This window comes from Bombina bombina, chromosome 2 (assembly GCF_027579735.1).
Source record: "Bombina bombina isolate aBomBom1 chromosome 2, aBomBom1.pri, whole genome shotgun sequence".
Taxonomy (NCBI): Eukaryota; Metazoa; Chordata; class Amphibia; order Anura; family Bombinatoridae; genus Bombina; species Bombina bombina.
The window spans coordinates 1232917938-1232938674 of NC_069500.1; the positions used below are offsets into that span (position 1 = coordinate 1232917938).

The 20737-nt window shown below is 37.3% G+C and overlaps 1 protein-coding gene across 3 annotated transcripts in view; it reads right to left on the reverse strand.

Moving 5' to 3' along the window:
* GABRB1 (gamma-aminobutyric acid type A receptor subunit beta1) overlaps positions 1–20737 on the reverse strand; it is a 1013772-nt gene that overhangs the window by 834690 nt on the left and 158345 nt on the right. The gene's annotated exons all lie outside the window — the stretch shown is intronic.

Here is a 20737-nt window from a genome sequence, read left to right on the forward strand (position 1 = left end):
GTCTGTCTTGAAAGGCAAACCTGAGAAACCGATGATGATCTTTGTGTATCGGAATGTGAAGATAAGCATCCTTTAGATCCACTGTAGTCATATATTGACCCTCCTGGATCAGTGGTAGGATGGTACGAATATTTTCCATCTTGAACGACGGAACTTTGAGGAATTTGTTTAAGATCTTTAGATCCAAAATTGGTCTGAAGGTTCCCTCTTTTTTGGGAACCACAAACAGATTTGAGTAAAAACCCTGTCCCTGTTCCTCCTTTGGAACTGGATGGATCACTCCCATAACTAGGAGGTCTCGTACACAGTGTAAGAATGCCTCTCTCTTTATCTGGTGTGCAGATAATTGTGAAAGGTGAAATCTCCCTTTTGGGGGGGAAGCTTTGAAGTCCAGAAGATATCCCTGGGATATAATTTCCAACGCCCAGGGATCCTGAACATCTCTTGCCCACGCCTGGGCAAAGAGTGAAAATCTGCCCCCTACTAGATCCATTCCCGGATAGGGGGCCGTTCCTTCATGCTGTCTTAGAGGCAGCAGCAGGCTTTTTTACCTGCTTACCTTTTTTCCAGGTCAGGTTTGGTCTCCAGACCATCTTGGATTGAGCAAAACTTCCCTCTTGTTTATTATTAGAGGAAGTTGATGCCGCACCTGCCTTGAAGTTTTGAAAGGCACGAAAATTAGACTGTTTGGCCCTAGATTTGGACCTGTCCTGAGGAAGGGCATGACCTTTTCCTCCAGTGATATCAGCAATAATCTCCTTCAACCAGGCCCGAATAGGGTCTGCCCCTTGAAGGGAATGTTAAGTAGCTTAGATTTTGAAGTCACGTCAGCTGACCATGATCTAAGCCATAGCGCTCTGCGCGCCTGTATAGCAAAACCAGAATTCTTAGCCGTTAGTTTAGTCAAATGAACAATGGCATCAGAATAAAAGAATTGGCTAGCTTAAGTGCTCTAAGTTTGCCAAATATGTCATCCAATGGAGTCGCTACCTGTAAAGCCTCTTCCAGAGACTCAAACCAGTACGCCGCAGCAGCAGTGACAGGGGCAATGCATGCAAGGGGCTGTAGGATAAAACCTTGTTGAATAAATATTTTCTTAAGGTAACCTAATTTTTTATCCATTGAATCTAAAAAAAGCACAACTGTCCTCGACAGGGATAGTAGTACGCCTTACTAGAGTAGAAACTGCTCCCTCCACCTTAGGGACTGTCTGCCATAAGTCCCGTGTGGTGGCGTCTATTGGAAACATTTTTCTAAAAATAGGAGGGGAAGAGAACGGCACACCTGGTCTATCCCATTCCTTATTAATAATTTCTGTAAACCTTTTAGGTATTTGGAAAAACATCAGTACACACCGGCACTGCAAAGTATTTATCCAGTCTACACAATTTCTCTGGCACTGCAATGGTATCACAGTCATTCAGAGCAGCTAAAACCTCCCTAAGCAACACGCGGAGGTGTTCAAGCTTAAATTTAAATGTAGAAATATTAGAATCAGGTATCTTTCCTGAGTCATTAACATCACCCACTGACTGAAGCTCTCTTTCCTCAGCTTCTGCATATTGTGAGGCAGTATCAGACATGGTTCTTAAAGCGTCAGTATGCTCTGCATTTTGTCTCACCCCAGAGCTATCTCGCTTACCTCTAAGTTCAGGTAGTCTGGCTAATACCGCTGACAGTGTATTATCCATGACTGCCGCCATGTCTTGTAAAGTAAACGCTATGGGCGCCCTAGATGTACTTGGCGACATTTGAGCTTGAGTCCCTTAAGCGGAAGTCAAAGGGTCTGACACGTGGGGAAAGTTAGTCGGCATAACTTCCCCCTCGTCAGATTCCTCTGGTGATACATTTTTTAAAGACAGAAAATGATCTTTATTGCATAAAATGAAATCAGTACATTTGGTACACATTCTAAGGGGGGTTCCACCATGGCTTTTAAACATAATAAACAAGGAGTTTCTTCTATGTCAGACATGTTTATACAGAATAGCAATGAGACTATCAAGCTTGGAAAACACTTTAAATCAAGTTAACAAGCAAATATAAAAAACGGTACTGTGCCTTTAAGAGAAACAAATTTTGTCAGAATTTGAAAAACAGTGAAAAAATGCAGTAAATCAAACGAAATTTTTACAGTGTGTATAATAGGCTAACAGAGCATCGCACCCACTTGCAAATGGACAATTAACCCCTTAGTTCAAAAAACAGATCAAAAAAACGAAATAGACGTTTTTTAACAGTCACAACCACCTGCCACAGCAAGCTGTGGCCCTACCTTCCCCAATAAACGACTTTGGAAAGCCTTTGGGCCCTTTAGAGATGTCCTATAGGATTCAGAGGGCCTTTGAGGGAAGCTGGATGTCACAGTTTGTAATTTTAACTGCACCAACTGTAACTTTTATACTACAACAGTGGAAATTGTTTCTAGTCAAAATTTAAGCCAGCCATGTGGAAAAAACTAGGCCCCAATTTATCACCAAAGCATATATAAAAACGATAAACATGCCAGCAAACGTTTTATATTGCAATATCATAAGGGTATTACCCCTGGGAGTAAGCATGATACCAGTCGTTATTAAATCACTGTATTCAGACTTAACTTACATTAATCCGGTATCAGCAGCATTTTCTAGTGTTTTCCATCTCTAGAAAAAATTATAACTGCACATACCTGATAGCAGAATAAACTGCACGCCATTCTCTCGCTGAAGTTACCTCATCTGTGTAATCCCCTCAGACATATATGAGAACAGCAATGGATCTTAGTTACAACCTGCTAAGATCATAGAAACCTCAGGAAGATTCTTCTTCTATTTACTGCCTGAGATAAAATAGCACAACTCCGGTACTATTTAAAAATAAACTTTTGATTGAAGAAAATAAACTAGCTATATTTAACCACTCTCTCCTACAACGTCCTTGCTTGTTGAGAGTTGCAAGAGAATGACTGGCTATGACAGTTAGGGGAGGAGCTATATTACAGCTCTGCTGTGGGTGTCCTCTTGCAACTTCCTGTTGGGAATGAGAATATCCCACAAGTAATGGATGATCCGTGGACTGGATACACCTTACAAGAGAAAGCAGCATTAGGACCCCTTAACGCTGCTTTTGACGGCTACCGCAGAACTCTAAATCTAGGCGATTGTGCTATTTATTTTTTGTAATTTAGTGTTTATTATTTTTTGTAATTTTAGATTTTTTAATTTTTTCTTGTAGTGTTTTTTTTAAATTTGTAATTTAGATTTTTTTATTGGTAGTATTTTTTATTTTATTAGAATAGTAAGGTTAGGTTAATTTATAGTTTAATGTTAGGTTCATTTTTATTTCCCAGGTAAGTTTTTATTTATTTAAATATAGTTATATTGAAATTTTAATTTAAAGTTAAGGGAGCTTTAGGTTTAGGGGTTGATAGATTAATTTAGTGTTTTGCAATGTCAGTGGCCGGCGGTTTAGGGGTTAATAGGTTTATTTAGTGACGCAGATGTGGAAGGCCGGAGGTTTGGGATTAATAGGTTTATTTAGTTGCGGAGATGTGGGAGGCCAGAGGGTTAGGAGTTAATAACTATTATAGTTTTGGCAATGACCTTACAAGCTTAAAATTTGGTACACAATGCAGTAGTGCAGTCAGTAAGGCCAGTCAAATACTTGGTTGCATTGGGAGAGGTATTAGTAGTAGAAATAGCAAGGTTCTTATGCCACTTTACAGATCATTAGCTAGGCCGAATCTGGAATACTGCGTACAGTTCTGGAGACCATACAGTATCTTCAGAAAGATATAATTAAACTAGAAGCTGTACAAAAGAGGGCTACTTAAATGGTACATGGTCTAAAATATAAAATGCACAAAGAAAGACCCTATGATCTAAATATGTATCGTTTAGAGAATAGAAGGGAAAGAGGTGACATAATCGAAACCTTCAAGTATATGAAAGGACTTAATAAAGTAGAAGCTGAAAGCATTTTCCATAAAAAAAAAATGCCAAAACAAGGGGTCACAATCTAAAGTTAGAGAGTAGCTGATTCAGGAGAAATTTGAGGAAGCATTTTTTGCAGAAAGGGTGGTGGATTCATGGCATAAACTTCCATTTGAGGTGGTAAAAACAAAGACTGTAAAGGAATTCAAAAATGCCTGGGACATGCATAAGGCTTGCCTAAGAAAAAAGTAACATGTAATATGGGTAGACTTCATGGGCCTTTTTGGTTCTTATCTACCGTCAAACTCAGTCACCTAGATTACAAGTTTTTTTGGTAATGCTGTGCGGTGCTAACGAGCAGTTTTCCCTCACCGCTCACCTAAAGACAACGCTGGTATTATGGGTTTTTAGAAACCTGGCATTAGCCGCAAAAAAGTGAGCGAAGAGCAAAATTTAGCTCCACATCTCACCTCAATACCAGCGCTGCTTATGGTAGCGGTGAGCTGGCAAAACGTGCTCGTGCACGATTTCCCCATAGGTATCAATGGGGGAGAGCCGGCTATAAAATAACCTACAACCTGCAAAAAAACAGCGTAAAGCTCCTAACACAGCCCCATTAATTCCTATGGGGAAATACTTTTTGTGTCTACACCTAACACCCTAAACATGAACCCCGAGTCTACACACTCCTAATCTTACACTTATTAACCCCTAATCTGCCGCCCCCATCATCGCCGACACCTACATTATATTATTAACCCTTAATCTTAAGATCCGGACACCGCCGCCACCTACATTATACTTATGAACCCCTAATCTGCCGCCCCCAACATCGCTGACACCTACATTATATTTATTAACCCCTAATCTGCTACCCCCAATGTCGGCGCAACCTACCTACACCTATTAAACCCTAATCTGCCGCCCCCAAAGTCGCCGCCACTATATAAAAGTTATTAACCCCTAAATCTAAGTCTAACCCTAACACCCCCCTAACTTAAATATAATTTAAATATAAATAAAATAACTATCATTAAACTAAATTATTCCTATTTAAACTAAATACTTCCCTATAAAATAAACCCTAAGCTAGCTACAATATAACTAATAGTTACAATGTAGCTAGCTTAGGATTTATTTTTATTTTACAGGCAACTTTGTATTTATGTTAACTAGGTAGAATAGTTATTAAATAGTTATTAACTATTTAATAGCTACCTAGTTAAAATAAATTCAAATTTACCTGTAAAATAAATCCTAGCCTAAGTTACAATTACATCTAACACTACACTATAATTAAAAAAATTACCTAAACTAAATACAATTAAATACAATTTAAAAAAATGATCTAAAGTACGAAAAAAAAACCCCACTAAATTACAGACTTAGTTTGAAGAGGATGCTCCGCGTTGGATGTCTTTAAGATGGAGCTGCTCCACGCTGGATGGATAAAGATAGAAGATGCCGCCAGGATGAAGACTGCCCGTCTGGAGGACCTCTTCTGGCCGGCTTGGATGAAGACTTCTGCCCGTCTGGAGGAGCACTTTGCCCGGCTTCGTTGAGGACTTCGGCCCGACTGGGTGAAGACTTCTCAAGGTAGGGTGATCTTCAAGGGGTTAGTGTTAGGTTTTGTTAAGAGGGTATTGGGTGGGTTTTAGAGTAGGGTTGGGTGTGTGGGTGGTGGGTTTTAATGTTAGGGGGTATTGTACTTTTTTTTTTACAGGTAATAGAGCTTATTACTTTGGGGCAATGCCCCGCAAAAGGTTATTTTAAGGGCTATTTGTAATTTAGTATATAGTAGGGCTTTTTATTATTTTGGGGAGCTTTTTTATTTTATTAGGGGGATTAGATTAGGTGTAATTAGTTTTAAAAAATTGTAATTATTTTATTATTTTCTGTAATTTAGTGGGGTTTTTTTTCGTACTTTAGATAATTTTTTTAAATTGTATTTAATCTTATTTAGTTTAGGTAATTTATTTAATTATAGTGTAGTATTAGATGTAATTGTAACTTAGGTTAGGATTTACTTTACGGGTAAATTTGAATTTATTTTAACTAGATAGCACTTAAATAGTTAATAACTATTTAATAACTATTGTACCTAGTTAAAATAAATACAAAGTTGCAAGTAAAATAAAAATAAACCCTAAGCTAGATACAATGTAACTATTAGTTATATTGTAGCTAGCTTGGGGTTTATTTTATAGGTAAGTATTTAGTTTTAAATAGGAATAATTTAGTTAATGATAGTAATTTTATTTCGATTTATTTAAATTATATTTAAGTTAGGGGAGTGTTAGGGTTAGACTTAGATTTAGGGGTTAATATATTTAATATAGTTGTGGCGACGTTGGGGGTGGCAGATTAGGGGTTAATAAATGTAGGTAGGTGTCGGCGATGTTAGGGACGGCAGATTAGGGGTTAATAAAAACATAATTTATGTAAGAACTTACCTGATAAATTCATTTCTTTCATATAAGCAAGAGTCCATGAGCTAGTGACGTATGGGATATACATTCCTACCAGGAGGGGCAAAGTTTCCCAAACCTCAAAATGCCTATAAATACACCCCTCACCACACCCACAAATCAGTTTAATGAATAGCCAAGAAGTGGGGTGATAAGAAAAAAGTGCGAAAGCATAAAAAACAAGGAATTGGAATAATTGTGCTTTATACAAAAAAATCATAACCACCACAAAAAAGGGTGGGCCTCATGGACTCTTGCTAATATGAAAGAAATGAATTTATCAGGTAAGTTCTTACATAAATTATGTTTTCTTTCATGTAATTAGCAAGAGTCCATGAGCTAGTGACGTATGGGATAATGACTACCCAAGATGTGGATCTTCCACGCAAGAGTCACTAGAGAGGGAGGGATAAAATAAAGACAGCCAATTCCGCTGAAAAATAATCCACACCCAAAATAAAGTTTAAATCTTATAATGAAGAAAACTGAAATTATAAGCAGAAGAATCAAACTGAAACAGCTGCCTGAAGTATTTTTCTACCAAAAACTGCTTCAGAAGAAGAATACACATCAAAATGGTAGAATTTAGTAAAAGTATGCAAAGAAGACCAAGTTGCTGCTTTGCAAATCTGATCAATCGAAGCTTCATTCCTAAATGCCCAGGAAGTAGAAACTGACCTAGTAGAATGAGCTGTAATCCTTTGAGGCGGAGATTTACCCGACTCGACATAAGCATGATGAATTAAAGATTTCAACCAAGATGCCAAAGAAATGGCAGAGGCCTTCTGACCTTACCTAGAACCGGAAAAGATAACAAATAGACTAGAAGTCTTTCGGAAATTCTTAGTAGCTTCAACATAATATTTCAAAGCTCTAACTACATCCAAAGAATGCAATGATCTCTCCTTAGAATTCTTAGGATTAGGACATAATGAAGGAACCACAATTTCTCTACTAATGTTGTTAGAATTCACAACCTTAGGTAAAAATTTAAAAGAAGTTCGCAACACCGCCTTATCCTGATGGAAAATCAGAAAAGGAGATTCACAAGAAAGAGCAGATAATTCAGAAACTCTTCTAGCAGAAGAGATGGCCAAAAGAAAACAAAACTTTCCAAGAAAGTAATTTAATGTCCAGTGAATGCATAGGTTCAAACGGAAGAGCTTGAAGAGCCCCCAGAACCAAATTCAAACTCCAAGGAAGAGAAATTGACTTAATAACAGGTTTTATACGAACCAAAGCTTGTACAAAACAATGAATATCAGGAAGAATAGCAATCCTTCTGTGAAAAAGAACAGAAAGAGCAGAGATTTGTCCTTTCAAGGAACTTGCAGACAAAACTTTATCCAAACCATCCTGAAGAAACTGAAAAATTCTCGGAATGCTAAAAGAATGCCAGGAAAAATGATGAGAAAGACACCAAGAAATGTAAGTCTTCCAGACTCGATAATATATCTTCCTAGATACAGATCTACGAGCCTGTAACATAGTATTAATCACAGAGTCAGAGAAACCTCTTTGACTAAGAATCAAGCGTTCAATCTCCATACCTTTAAATTTAAGGATTTGAGATCCTGATTGTAAAAAAGGACCTTGTGACAGAAGGTCTGGTCATAACGGAAGAGTCCACGGTTGGCAAGAAGCCATGCGGACAAGATCCGTATACCAAAACCTGTGAGACCATGCTGGAGCCACCAGCAGAAAAAACGAGCATTCCTTCAGAATCTTGGAGATTACTCTTGGAAGAAGAACTAGAGGCGGAAAGATATAGGCAGGATGATACTTCTGAGGAAGTGACAATGCATCCACTGCTTCCGCCTGAGGATCCCTGGATCTGGACAGATACCTGGGAAGTTTCTTGTTTAGATGAGAAGCCATCAGATCTATTTCTGAAAGTCCCCACATTTGAACAATCTGAAGAAACACCTCTGGGTGAAGAGACCACTCGCCCGGATGTAACGTTTGGCGACTGAGATAATCCGCTTTCCAATTGTCAATACCTGGGATATGAACCGCAGAGATTAGACAGGAGCTGGATTCCGCCCATACCAGTATTCAAGATACTTCTTTCATAGCCAGAGGACTGTGAGTCCCTCCTTGATGATTGATATATGCCACAGTTGTGACATTGTCTGTCTTAAAACAAATGAACGATTCTCTCTTTAGAAGAGGCCATGACTGAAGAGCTTCTGAAAATTGCACGGAGTTCCAAAATATTGATTGGTAATCTCACCTCCTGAGATTTCTCAAACCCCTTGTGCTGTCAGAAACCCCCATACAGCTCCCCAACCTGTCAGACTTGCATCTGTTGAGATCACAGTCCAGGTTGGAAGAAAAAAAGAAGCCCCCTGAACTAAACGATGGTGGTCTGTACCACGTCAGAGGGTGTTGAACAATCATTTTTAAAGATATTAAATGAGATATCTTTGTATAATCCCGGCACCACTGGTTCAGCATACAGAGCTGAAGAGGTTGCATGTGAAAATGAGCAAAGGGGAACACGTCCAATGCAGCAGTCATAAGAACCTAGAATTTCTATGCATAAGGCTACCAAAGGGAATGATTGAGACTGAAGGTTTCGATAAGCTGAAACCAATTTCAGACGTCTTCTGTCCAACAGAGACAGAGTCATGGACACTGAATCTATCCGGAAATCTAAAAAAGGTTACTCTTGTCTGAGGAATCAACAAACTTTTTGGTTAATTGATCCTCCAACCATGTTCTTGAAGAAACAACACTCATAAAAAGCTGGAAAGGATCTTTCCATTGAAAATGAGCAAAGGGAATTGAATCCAATGCTGTTAAAACTTCTATGCATATATAGCAACTGAAGGAAATAATAGAGACTAAAGGTACGGACAGACGGAACCCAATACAAATTGTCCCTTGTCTGATAGAGACAAAGATAGTGACATAAACCATCTGGAAACCTAAAAAAAAGTGACCCTTGTGTGAGGAATCAAGAGCTTTTGAAAAAAGATCCTCTAACTATGTCCTGAAGAGCAAGTGAAACATATGAGAATCCGCATCCTCAGGAAATAATCTGAATGAAAACAGAAAAATGAAGAATACGCATTTATTGTATCTAAAGAAAACAAATAATGCTATCAATGACCACAAAAAGGCAAAATAGTTTGAATAAAACTCCAAAACCCAGTTCCTAGAAAAGGAACTGGAATAAAAACCCCAGAAGATTCCAGGTCTGAGCAGCGCTTGAACCCCATGGGTACCCAGCCATGCCTCAACAGAATCCAAAATATATAGGACAGAAACACACTGAAAGAAAATGTTAGCCTTACTGGAATAAAATCAAAGAAATTTGGACAAAATAGAACCAAATAAATTTCAAAGAAGTCTTAACCTGCCCCTTACCAGCCAAGCTGGAATACGGCACGTGCATCGCAACATTAGGGAGCTAATTTCGAACCCCAATTAAAAACATGTTACTTGGGAAAGAACTCAGGATTCGTTCCTTAATAAGAACAACCAAACTAGTATAAGCTTAAAGTTTTAGTCTTAGAACTCAATCTTGAAGCCCATAGTAACAGTTAAGAATTGAATCCAATTATAATTGATTATCTTAGAACAAAAGAAATATGGATTTTCTTTTTTTTTTTTTTTTTTTTTTAAATCACAGAATTCTTCTAGCTAAAATAGCTAAAGACATAGATTAACCCTCATTTGCGAATATATTCAATAAAATGAAGACACAAATGAAATCATTAGCATGATAGTCCAGTTTAAAGGACCAGTCAAAACAGAGGACTTGCAAAATGCAAAACAACAAGACAAATGCAACGGCACCTAGTCTAGTAAATGTTGTCCCTTAACAATGCTAAAATAAATCATGATCTGATACTTGATCTTAAAGTAAACAGAAAAAATGAAGCAATTGCAATATCACAGGACCAAGAAAAGTACCTGATACTAAATAATTTTCCAAAAATAAGATACAACTATATAAAGGAAAATAAATACTATTTTGCTATAAAAACAATAGCATAATTAGTAGGAGTAGAGATAGCTCCAATAAATTGGAGAACCCTCCAAATTGAATTTAACTGCTGACAAAGAATATAGTTTAAAAATAAAAGAAAATTCTCAGCCTATTCCATTCCCTAGTATGGGGAATTGGAAAGAAAACCTCTGAAATCACAGAAGAAATAAAAAGGCAGAAATAGTGTCAGCTAGTCTTAAAGAACTAGTTACCTTAATATCCAAAATAATCAACACCTCTTCAACAAAGAACAAATGTACTTTAATAATAGAAAAATAATAAAAAAGTAGATTTGTTAGTGTCAATATCTGATGAAGAGAATTTCTGAAAGAGAAAAAAACTTCATCAGAGAAGGATAAATCAGTATGTTGTTGGTCATTTGAAACTTCAATAATTAAAAAAGAAGTGAAAAAGACCTAAAAATCGTATTAGAAGGCACAAAGTCAGACATAGCCTTAATCAGAAAAAATATTTCTTATAAATCTTCTAAACATTTCTTGCACTTAAGAATGGAAATGTATAAAGCATAAATACTAATGGAATCTGCATGTAAAAGTATATCATAATAACTTATTACAACCATAGCTAAAGATAAACATTTATAACATTTAAAATAAATGAACTTAGCTTTGGTAGAACTGAAACTCAGTTAAGCATTTTTCCAGAAGTGGCTTCTGACTCAGGGACAAACGGAGACATCTTGCAATATGTAATAGAAAAAACAACATATAAAACAAAATTGATCAAATTCCTTAAATGACAGTTTCAGGAATGGGAAAAAATGCCAGTGAACAAGCTTCTAGCAACCAGAAGCAATAAATAATGAGACTTAAATAATGTGGAGACAATAGTGACGCCCATATTTTTTAGCGCCAAAAAAGACGCCCACATTATTTGGCGCCTAAATGCTTTTGGCGCCAAAAATGACGCCACATCCGGAACGCCGACATTTTTGGGCAAAAAAACGTCAAAAAAATTACGCAACTTCCGGCGACACGTATGACGCCGGAAACAGAAAAAAAATTTTGCGCCAAAAAATTCCGCGCCAAGAATGACGCAATAAAATGAAGCATTTTCAGCCCCCGCGAGCCTAATAGCCCACAGGGAAAAAGTCAAATTTTAAGGTAAGAAAAAAATTGATTAATTCATATGCCTTATCCCAAATATGAAACTGACTGTCTGAAATAAGGAATGTTGAACATCCTGAGTCAAGGCAAATAAATGTTTGAACACATATATTTAGAACTTTATATAAAAGTGCCCAACCATAGCTTAGAGTGTCACAGAAAATAAGACTTACTTACCCCAGGACATTCATCTACAAGTAGTAGAAAGCCAAACCAGTACTGAAACGAGAATCAGTAGAGGTAATGGTATATATAAGAGTATATCGTCGATCTGAAAAGGGAGGTAAGAGATGAATCTCTACAACCGATAACAGAGAACCTATGAAATAGACCCCGTAGAAGGAGATCATTGAATTCAAATAAGCAATACTCTCCTCACATCCCTCTGACATTCACTGCACGCTGAGAGGAAAACCGGGCTCCAACCTGCTGCGGAGCGCATATCAACGTAGAATCTAGCACAAACTTACTCCATAGGAGGCAAAGTTTGTAAAACTGATTTGTGGGTGTGGTGAGGGGTGTATTTATAGGCATTTTGAGGTTTGGGAAACTTTGCCCCTTCTGCTAGGAATGTATATCCCATACGTCACTAGCTCATGGACTCTTGCTAATTACATGAAAGAAATGTAACTAGTGTTTGCGATGTGGGAGTGCGGCGGTTTAGGGATTAATATATTTTTTATAGTGGCGGCGATTTCCGGTTCAGAAGATTAGGGGTTAAAAATATTTTTAAAGTGTTTGCGATGTGGGGGGGGGGGCTCAGTTTAGGGGTTAATATGTAGTTTATGGGTGTTAGTGTACTTTTTAGCACTTTAGTTAAGAGTTTTATACTACGGCGTTAACCCATAAAACTCTTAACTACTGACTTTTAAATGGGGTATTAGTCTTCACAGGAGAGGCTGTTCCGCTCACTTTTTGGAAGACTCGTAATACCAGCGTTATGCAAGTCCCATTGCAAATATAGGATACGCAATTGACGTAAATGGATTTGTGCTATTTTTGAGTCTGACCAAAAAAGTGAGCGGCACACATGTACCTGCAAGACTCGTAATACCAGCGTTAGGAAAAAAGCAGTGTTGGGACCTCTCAATGCTGCTTTTTAAGGCTAACGCACAACTCGTAATCTAGCCATGTGTTTCTACCTGATAACCCTTCACTGCGGGGAATAATAGGTCTGGTCCACAACTGCAGTTAGTTGCCTTCTAATTACCAAAAACCAATGGCAAAGTCATGCCTGTTTGCTATTTCTGAACAAAGGGAATCCCAGAGAAGCTTTTATAATCATTTGTGCTATGATTGCACAAGCGGTATATAAATAATTTTAGTGAGAAACCCAAAGTTTATGAAAAGTTAACAATTTTCTTATGTGATCGCATTTGACGATGAAATGGTGGTGGCATAAAATATATCAAAATGGGCCTAGATCAATACCTCGGGTTTTCTACTTAAAAAACATATATAGTTTTGACAGGTAAATAGAAAAATACAAGGCTCTATTTCTGTTTAAATGGAGTGATATCAAAAATACTAAAATTAAGCAGTATTTTGGGCAAGTTTTTCTCTAAAAGTCCCAGTAGTGAAGGGGTTAAAAAAATGTGAAGGCTTAAAAGAAAGAAATCTTTCATTTAAAAATTGTGAATTCAAAAATTGCAAAAAAAAAATGTACCAAAAGCTTCTTTGTAAATAAAGTGCAAGCAGATCTTTCATGTTTTAGATGACTACATTCATCATAGATTTAAACCCTAATCTCAATCCCCATGACCCTGCAGTTGTCCACCAAACCCGCCACCCTTTATTCCACTACACATCCCCCAAAAATGTCTTTCATTTAAAAAAAAAAAAATTCAAAACAAGCCCCAACCATAAAACAGACAACACCTAATAAAGTCACTCACCAAAAAGACCCGCTCCTACAGCTCCTCCCACTTACCCATAAACCAGGTTAAAGGGACATTGTACACTAGGTTTTTCTGTGCAGAAATATTTTGTAGATGATCCTTTTACATTCCTTATATTGGAGTGTTTTTGTAAAAATATGTAGTTTTGCTTATTTTTAAAATCACATTGTGCTGCTTTTGACTCCTAACTAAGCCCCAAATTTTAGATTTATACTGATGTCTACAAACTCCTGGTTGTGTAATGGGCCTTTTCATATGCAGCTAATGGGGGTCTCTGCCTTTTTCTGTTTCCCAGACCCTTTCAGAGGCTGTTTCAGCCTAACCACAGCAACAGTGTTAAAGTGTGAGCTTCTAAGTAAGTTTTTAAACAGTTTTATACTGAATTTTTAGATCAGTATCTATGCATATTGTTCTTTATAGTAGTGTTTATTACATGCAGTTATATGAAAATTGGTGTATACTGTCTCTTTAATCTTCTGTCGGATTAATGCTTCCTGCCACTATGAAGTTCTCTGTTCTGGGAGCCTTCCTTCATTTAAATTACAAATACATCAGCAATTTTTGTAGATAAAATCTTCAATACCTGTACTAAATCTTTTAAGTTATGTTTATCAAACTATGGAACAGATTTCAGTATCGAGAGATACTCACTGGGCATAGAACATTATTTTGAGCTTGTCCTTTTGCAATCAGATTTATTAGTCATTGGTTAAAAATATGTAACCAATTACACTTTTTGTTGTTTATTTCAATTCTTATCTATACAATATAAATTTTGAAGGATTATTGCAATGCATATGTAAATGACTATCACAGTCAGTGACTCTGTCTATGTTATGTTCATATTGTACCCAATTATTAGAATAGTAAAAGAAGTGAGCAATTGCGCTTGATAAATTTCTTTATGTTATGCATGTTGCTTAGCAACTACATAAAAAAGGGTAAGGGAGACCTTAATAACTGATATACTTAAACCTTCTAACATGTCCACTCATAATAGTGTGACTTATTTCTAATGGTCATTATAGATATTTACAGGTATAGACTAGGACCAAAACACCAAATATAGGTCTGGGCATTTTAAGGCAGAGCACGAGTATGGGTGTTAGTTTTTTTAAAGTTGTCATGCTCTATTGAAGTCTCTGAGGCCGAATTATCAAACCGTCAACTTTGTTGAATTCGACCACACCAATAGGCTTGCCTAACATCGCGGCCGCAGACCTGAATACGATCTCCATATTTATAAAAAAAGTCGTCAAAAAGCCACGCACCAAGTACGAGGTGATGAGCAGCGGACTGTTGTTAACTAGCAGTCATCGATCTCGCTGCTATTAGGCTTTTTACCAACTTTATTTATATCCTGTCACTAAACACCGCCACTATACTAAAATGTTAACCACTATCCCGCCGCTCCTGGAGCCCTCCGCAACTTTAATAAAGCTATTAACCCCTACCCCGCGGCTCCCGGACCCCACTGCATCTAAATACATGTATTTACCCCTATCCCACCACTCCCGGACTCCTCCGCAACTAAATAAATGTATTAACCCCTATCCCACCGCTCCTGGACCCCTCCGCAACTAAATAAATGTTTTAACCCCTAAACCCCTTGCCTCCCACATCACTACCACTTACTAAACCTATTAACCCCTAAACTGCCAGCCCCCCATATCGCCATAAACTAAATTAAGCTATTAACCCCTAAACCTAACAACCCGCTAACTTTACATTATAATTACCTCATCCCTATCTTATAATAAATTTAAACTTACCTTTAGAATTAAAATAAACTATATTAAACTATTAATTAACCTACCCTAACTATTATACTACAATTAAATTAAAATATATTAAACTATTATTTAACCTACCCTAACTATTATTCTAAAATTACATTAAACTATATTAAACTATTAATTAACCTACCCTAACTATTAGACTAAAATTACATTAAACTACAAATTAAATTAACCATATAACTTAACCCTACTCAAATTATTTAAATCTACAATTAAAAATTACTAAATTAAAAAAGATAAAAAACACATACACCTAGATTACGAGTTTTGCGTTAGCCTTAAAAAGCAGCGTTGAGAGGTCCCAACGCTGCTTTTTAACGCCCGCTGGTATTACGAGTCTTGCAGGTACAGGTGTACCGCTCACTTTTTTTCTGTGACTCGAAAAAACCGCAAATCCACTTACGTCAATTGCGTATACCATATTTTCAATGGGATTTTCCTAACACTGGTATTATGAGACTTCCTAAAAGTGAGTGGTACAGCCTCTCCTGTCAAGCCTGGTACCGCATTTAAAAGTCAGTAGTTAAAGGGATACTGTACCCAAAATTTTTCTTTCATGATTCAGATTGAGCATGAAATTTTAAGCAACTTTCTAATTTACTCCTATTATCAAATTTTCTTCATTCTCTTGGTATCTTTATTTAAAATGCAAGAATGTAAGTTTAGATGCCGGCCCATTTTTGGTGAACAACCTAGGTTGTCCTTGCTGATTGGTGGATAAATTCATCCACCAATCAAAAACTGCTGTCCAGAGTCTGAACCAAGAAAAAAGCTTAGATGCCTTCTTTTTCATGTAAAGATAGCAAGAGAGCGAAGACAAATTGATAATAGGTGTAAATTACAAAGTTGCTTAAAATTGCATGCTCTATCTGAATCACGAAAGAAAAATTTTGGGTTCCGTGTCCCTTTAAGAGTTTTATAAACTAACGCCGTAACATAAAACTCTTAACTAAAGTGCTAAAAAGTACACTAACACCCATAAACTACCTATTAACCCTAAACCGAGGCCCCCCCACATCGCAAACACTAAATTAAATTTTTTAACCCCTAATCTGCCGAACCGGAGATCGCCGCGACTATAATAAATATATTAACCCCTAAAACGCCGTACCTCCGCATCGCAAACACTAGTTACATTTTATTAACCCCTAATCTGCCGCCCCTAACATCGCCACCACCTACCTACATTTATTAACCCCTAATCTGCCGCCCCCAACATCGCCATCACTATATTAAATGTATTAACCCCTAAATCTAAGTCTATCCCTAACACCCCCCCTAACTTAAATATAATTTAAATAAATCTGAATAAAATTACTAAAATTAACTAAATAATTCCTATTTAAAACTAAATACTTACCTATAAAATAAACCCTAAGCTAGATACAATATGACTAATAGTTACATTGTATCTAGCTTAGGATTTATTTTTATTTTACAGGCAACTTTGTATTTATTTTAACTAGGTACAATAGTTATTAAATAGTTATTAGCTATTTAATAGCTACCTAGGTAAAATAAATACAAAAGTACCTGTAAAATAAAACCTAACCTAAGTTACAATTACACCTAACACTACACTATAATTAAATTAGGCCTAGATTTAGAGTTTGGAGGCAGCCGTCAAAACCAGCATTAGAGGCTCCTAACGCTGGTTTTAGGCTACCGCCGGTATTTGGAGTCAGTCAGGAAAGGGTCTAACGCTCACTTTCCAGCCGCGACTTTTCCATACCGCAGATCCCCTTACATCAATTGCGTATCCTATCTTTTCAATGGGATCTTTCTAACTCCGGTATTTAGAGTCGTGGCTGAAGTGAGCGTTAGAATTCTAACGACAAAACTCCAGCCGCAGAAAAAAGTCAGTAGTTAAGAGCTTTCTGGGCTAACGCCGGTTTATAAAGCTCTTAACTACTGTGCTCTAAAGTACACTAACACCCATAAACTACCTATGTACCCCTAAACCGAGGTCCCCCCACATAGCCGCCACTCGATTAATTTTTTTTAACCCCTAATCTGCCGACCGCCACCTACGTTATACTTATGTACCCCTAATCTGCTGCCCCTAACACCGCCGACCCCTATATTATATTTATTAACCCCTAACCTGCCCCCCACAACGTCGCCGCCAGCTACCTACAATAATTAACCCCTAATCTGGTGACGGCAAAGTGCCGCCAGCTACATTATAGCTATGTACCCCTAATCTGCTGCCCCTAACACCGCCGACCCCTATATTATATTTATTAACCCCTAATCTGCCCCCTTCAACCTCGCCTCCACCTGTCTACACTTATTAACCCCTAATCTGCCGAGCGGATCTCACCGCTACTATAATAAAGTTATTAACCCCTAATCCGCCTTACTCCCGCCTCAATAACCCTATAATAAATAGTATTAACCCCTAATCTGCCCTCCCTAACATCGCCGACACCTAACTTCAAGTATTAACCCCTAATCTGCCGATTGGAGCTCACCGCTACTCTAATAAATTTTTTAACCCCTAAAGCTAATTTTAACCCTAACCCTAACACCCCCCTAAATTAAATATCATTTTATTCTAACGAAATAAATGAACTCTTATTAAATAAATTATTCCTATTTAAAGCTAAATACTTACCTGTAAAATAAATCCTAATATAGCTACAATATAAATTATAATTATATTACAGCTATTTTAGGATTAATATTTATTTTACAGGCAACTTTGTATTTATTTTAACCAGGTACAATAGCTATTAAATAGTTAAGAACTATTTAATAGCTAAAATAGTTAAAATAATTACAAAATTACCTGTAAAATAAATCCTAACCTAAGTTACAATTAAACCTAACACTACACTATCAATAAATTAATTAAATACAATATCTACAATTATCTACAATTAAACCTAACACTACACTATCAATAAATAAATTAAATAAAATACCTACAATTACCTACAATTAAACCTAACACTACACTATCAATAAATGAATTAAATACAATACCTACAAAAAACTACAATTAAATAAACTAACTAAAGTACAAAAAATAAAAAAGAACTAAGTTACAAAAAATAAAAAAATATTTACAAACATTAGAAAAATATTACAACAATTTTAAACTAATTACACCTACTCTAAGCCCCCTAATAAAATAACAAAGCCCCCCAAAATAAAAAAATGCCCTACCCTATTCTAAATTACAAAAGTTCAAAGCTCTTTTACCTTACCAGCCCTGAACAGGGCCCTTTGCCGGGCATTCCCCAAAGAATTCAGCTCTTTTGCCTGTAAAAAAACACATACAATACCCCCCCCAACATTACAACCCACCACCCACATACCCCTAATCTAACCCAAACCCCCCTTAAATAAACCTAACACTAAGCCCCTGAAGATCTTCCTATCTTATCTTCACCATACCAGGTTCACCGATCGGTCCTCGGAAGTGTTGACCCAAGCCCAAGCGGGGGGCTGAAGAGTGACGTCTATCCTCGGGCTGAAGTCTGGATCCAAGCGGCGGCTGAAGAAATCCATCATCGGGCCGAAGTCGGAAGTCCATCATCGGGATGAAGTCTTCTATCAAGCCGCATCTTCAATCTTCTTTCTTCTGGAGCGGAGCGGAGCCATCTTCTTCCAAGCCGACGCGGAACATCCTCTTCAACCGACGCCTACTAGGCCAATCGGATTGAACTTGATTCTGATTGGCTGATTCCATTAGCCAATCAGAATATTCCTACCTTAATTCAGATTGGCTTATAGAATCCTATCAGCCAATCGGAATTCGAGGGACGCCATCTTGGATGACGTCATTTAAAGGAACCGTCATTCGGCTAGTAGACGTCGGTTGAAGAGGATGTTCCGCGTCGGCTTGGAAGAAGATGGCTCCGCTCCACTCCAGAAGAAAGAAGATTGAAGATGCGGCTTGATAGAAGACTTCATCCCAATGATGGACTTCCGACTTCGGCCCGATGATGGATTTCTTCAGCCGCCGCTTGGATCCAGACTTCAGCCCGAGGATGGACGTCACTCTTCAGCCCCCCGCTTGGGCTTGGATCAACACTTCCGAGGACCGATCGGTGAACCTGGTATGGTGAAGATAAGATAGGAAGATCTTCAGGGGCTTAGTGTTAGGTTTATTTAAGGGGGGTTTGGGTTAGATTAGGGGTATGTGGGTGGTGGGTTGTAATGTTGGGGGGGGTATTGTATGTGTTTTTTTACAGGCAAAAGAGTTGAATTCTTTGGGGCATGCCCCGCAAAGGGCCCTGTTCAGGGCTGGTAAGGTAAAAGAGCTTTGAACTTTTGTAATTTAGAATAGGGTAGGGCATTTTTTTTATTTTGGGGGGCTTTGTTATTTTATTAGGGGGCTTAGAGTAGGTGTAATTAGTTTAAAATTGTTGTAATATTTTTCTAATGTTTGTACTTTAGTTAGTTTATTTAATTGTAGTTTTTTGTAGGTATTGTATTTAATTCATTTATTGATAGTGTAGTGTTAGGTTTAATTGTAGGTAATTGTATGTATTTTATTTTATTTATTGATAGTGTAGTGTTAGGTTTAATTGTAGATATTGTATTTAATTAATTTATTGATAGTGTAGTGTTAGGTTTAATTATAACTTAGGTTAGGATTTATTTTACAGGTAATTTTGTAATTATTTTAACTATTTTAGCTATTAAATAGTTCTTAACTATTTAATAGCTATTGTACCTGGTTAAAATAAATACAAAGTTACCTGTAAAATAAATATTAATCCTAAAATAGCTATAATATAATTATAATTTATATTGTAGCTATATTAGGGTTTATTTTACAGGTAAGTATTTAGCTTTAAATAGGAATAATTTATTTAATAAGAGTTAATTTATTTCGTTAGATTTAAATTATATTTAATTTAAGGGGGTGTTAGGGTTAAAGTTAGACATAGCTTTAGGGGTTAATAAATTTATTAGAGGAGCGGTGAGCTCCTTTCGGCAGATTAGGGGTTAATACTTGAAGTTAGGTGTCGGCAATGTTAGGGAGGGCAGATTAGGGGTTAATACTATTTATTATAGGGTTATTGAGGCGGGAGTGAGGCGGATTAGGGGTTAATACATTTATTATAGTAGCGCTCAGGTCCGGTCGGTAGATTAGGGGTTAATAAGTGTAGTTAGGTGGAGGCGACGTTGGGGGCGGCAGATTAGGGGTTAATAAATATAATATAGGGGTCGGCGATGTTAGGGCAGCAGATTAGGGGTACATAGGGATAATGTAGGTGGCGGGGGTGTACGGAGCGGTAGATTAGGGGTTAAAAATAATATGCAGGGGTCAGCGATAGCGGGGGCGGCAGATTAGGGGTTAATAAGTGTAAGGGTAGGGGTGTTTAGACTCGGGGTACATGTTAGAGTGTTAGGTGCAGACGTAGGAAGTGTTTCCCCATAGGAAACAATGGGGCTGCGTTAGGAGCTGAACGCGGCTTTTTTGCAGGTGTTAGGTTTTTTTTTCAGCTCAAACAGTTTTCTATGGGGGAATCGTGCACGAGCACGTTTTTGAAGCTGGCCGCGTCCGTAAGCAACTC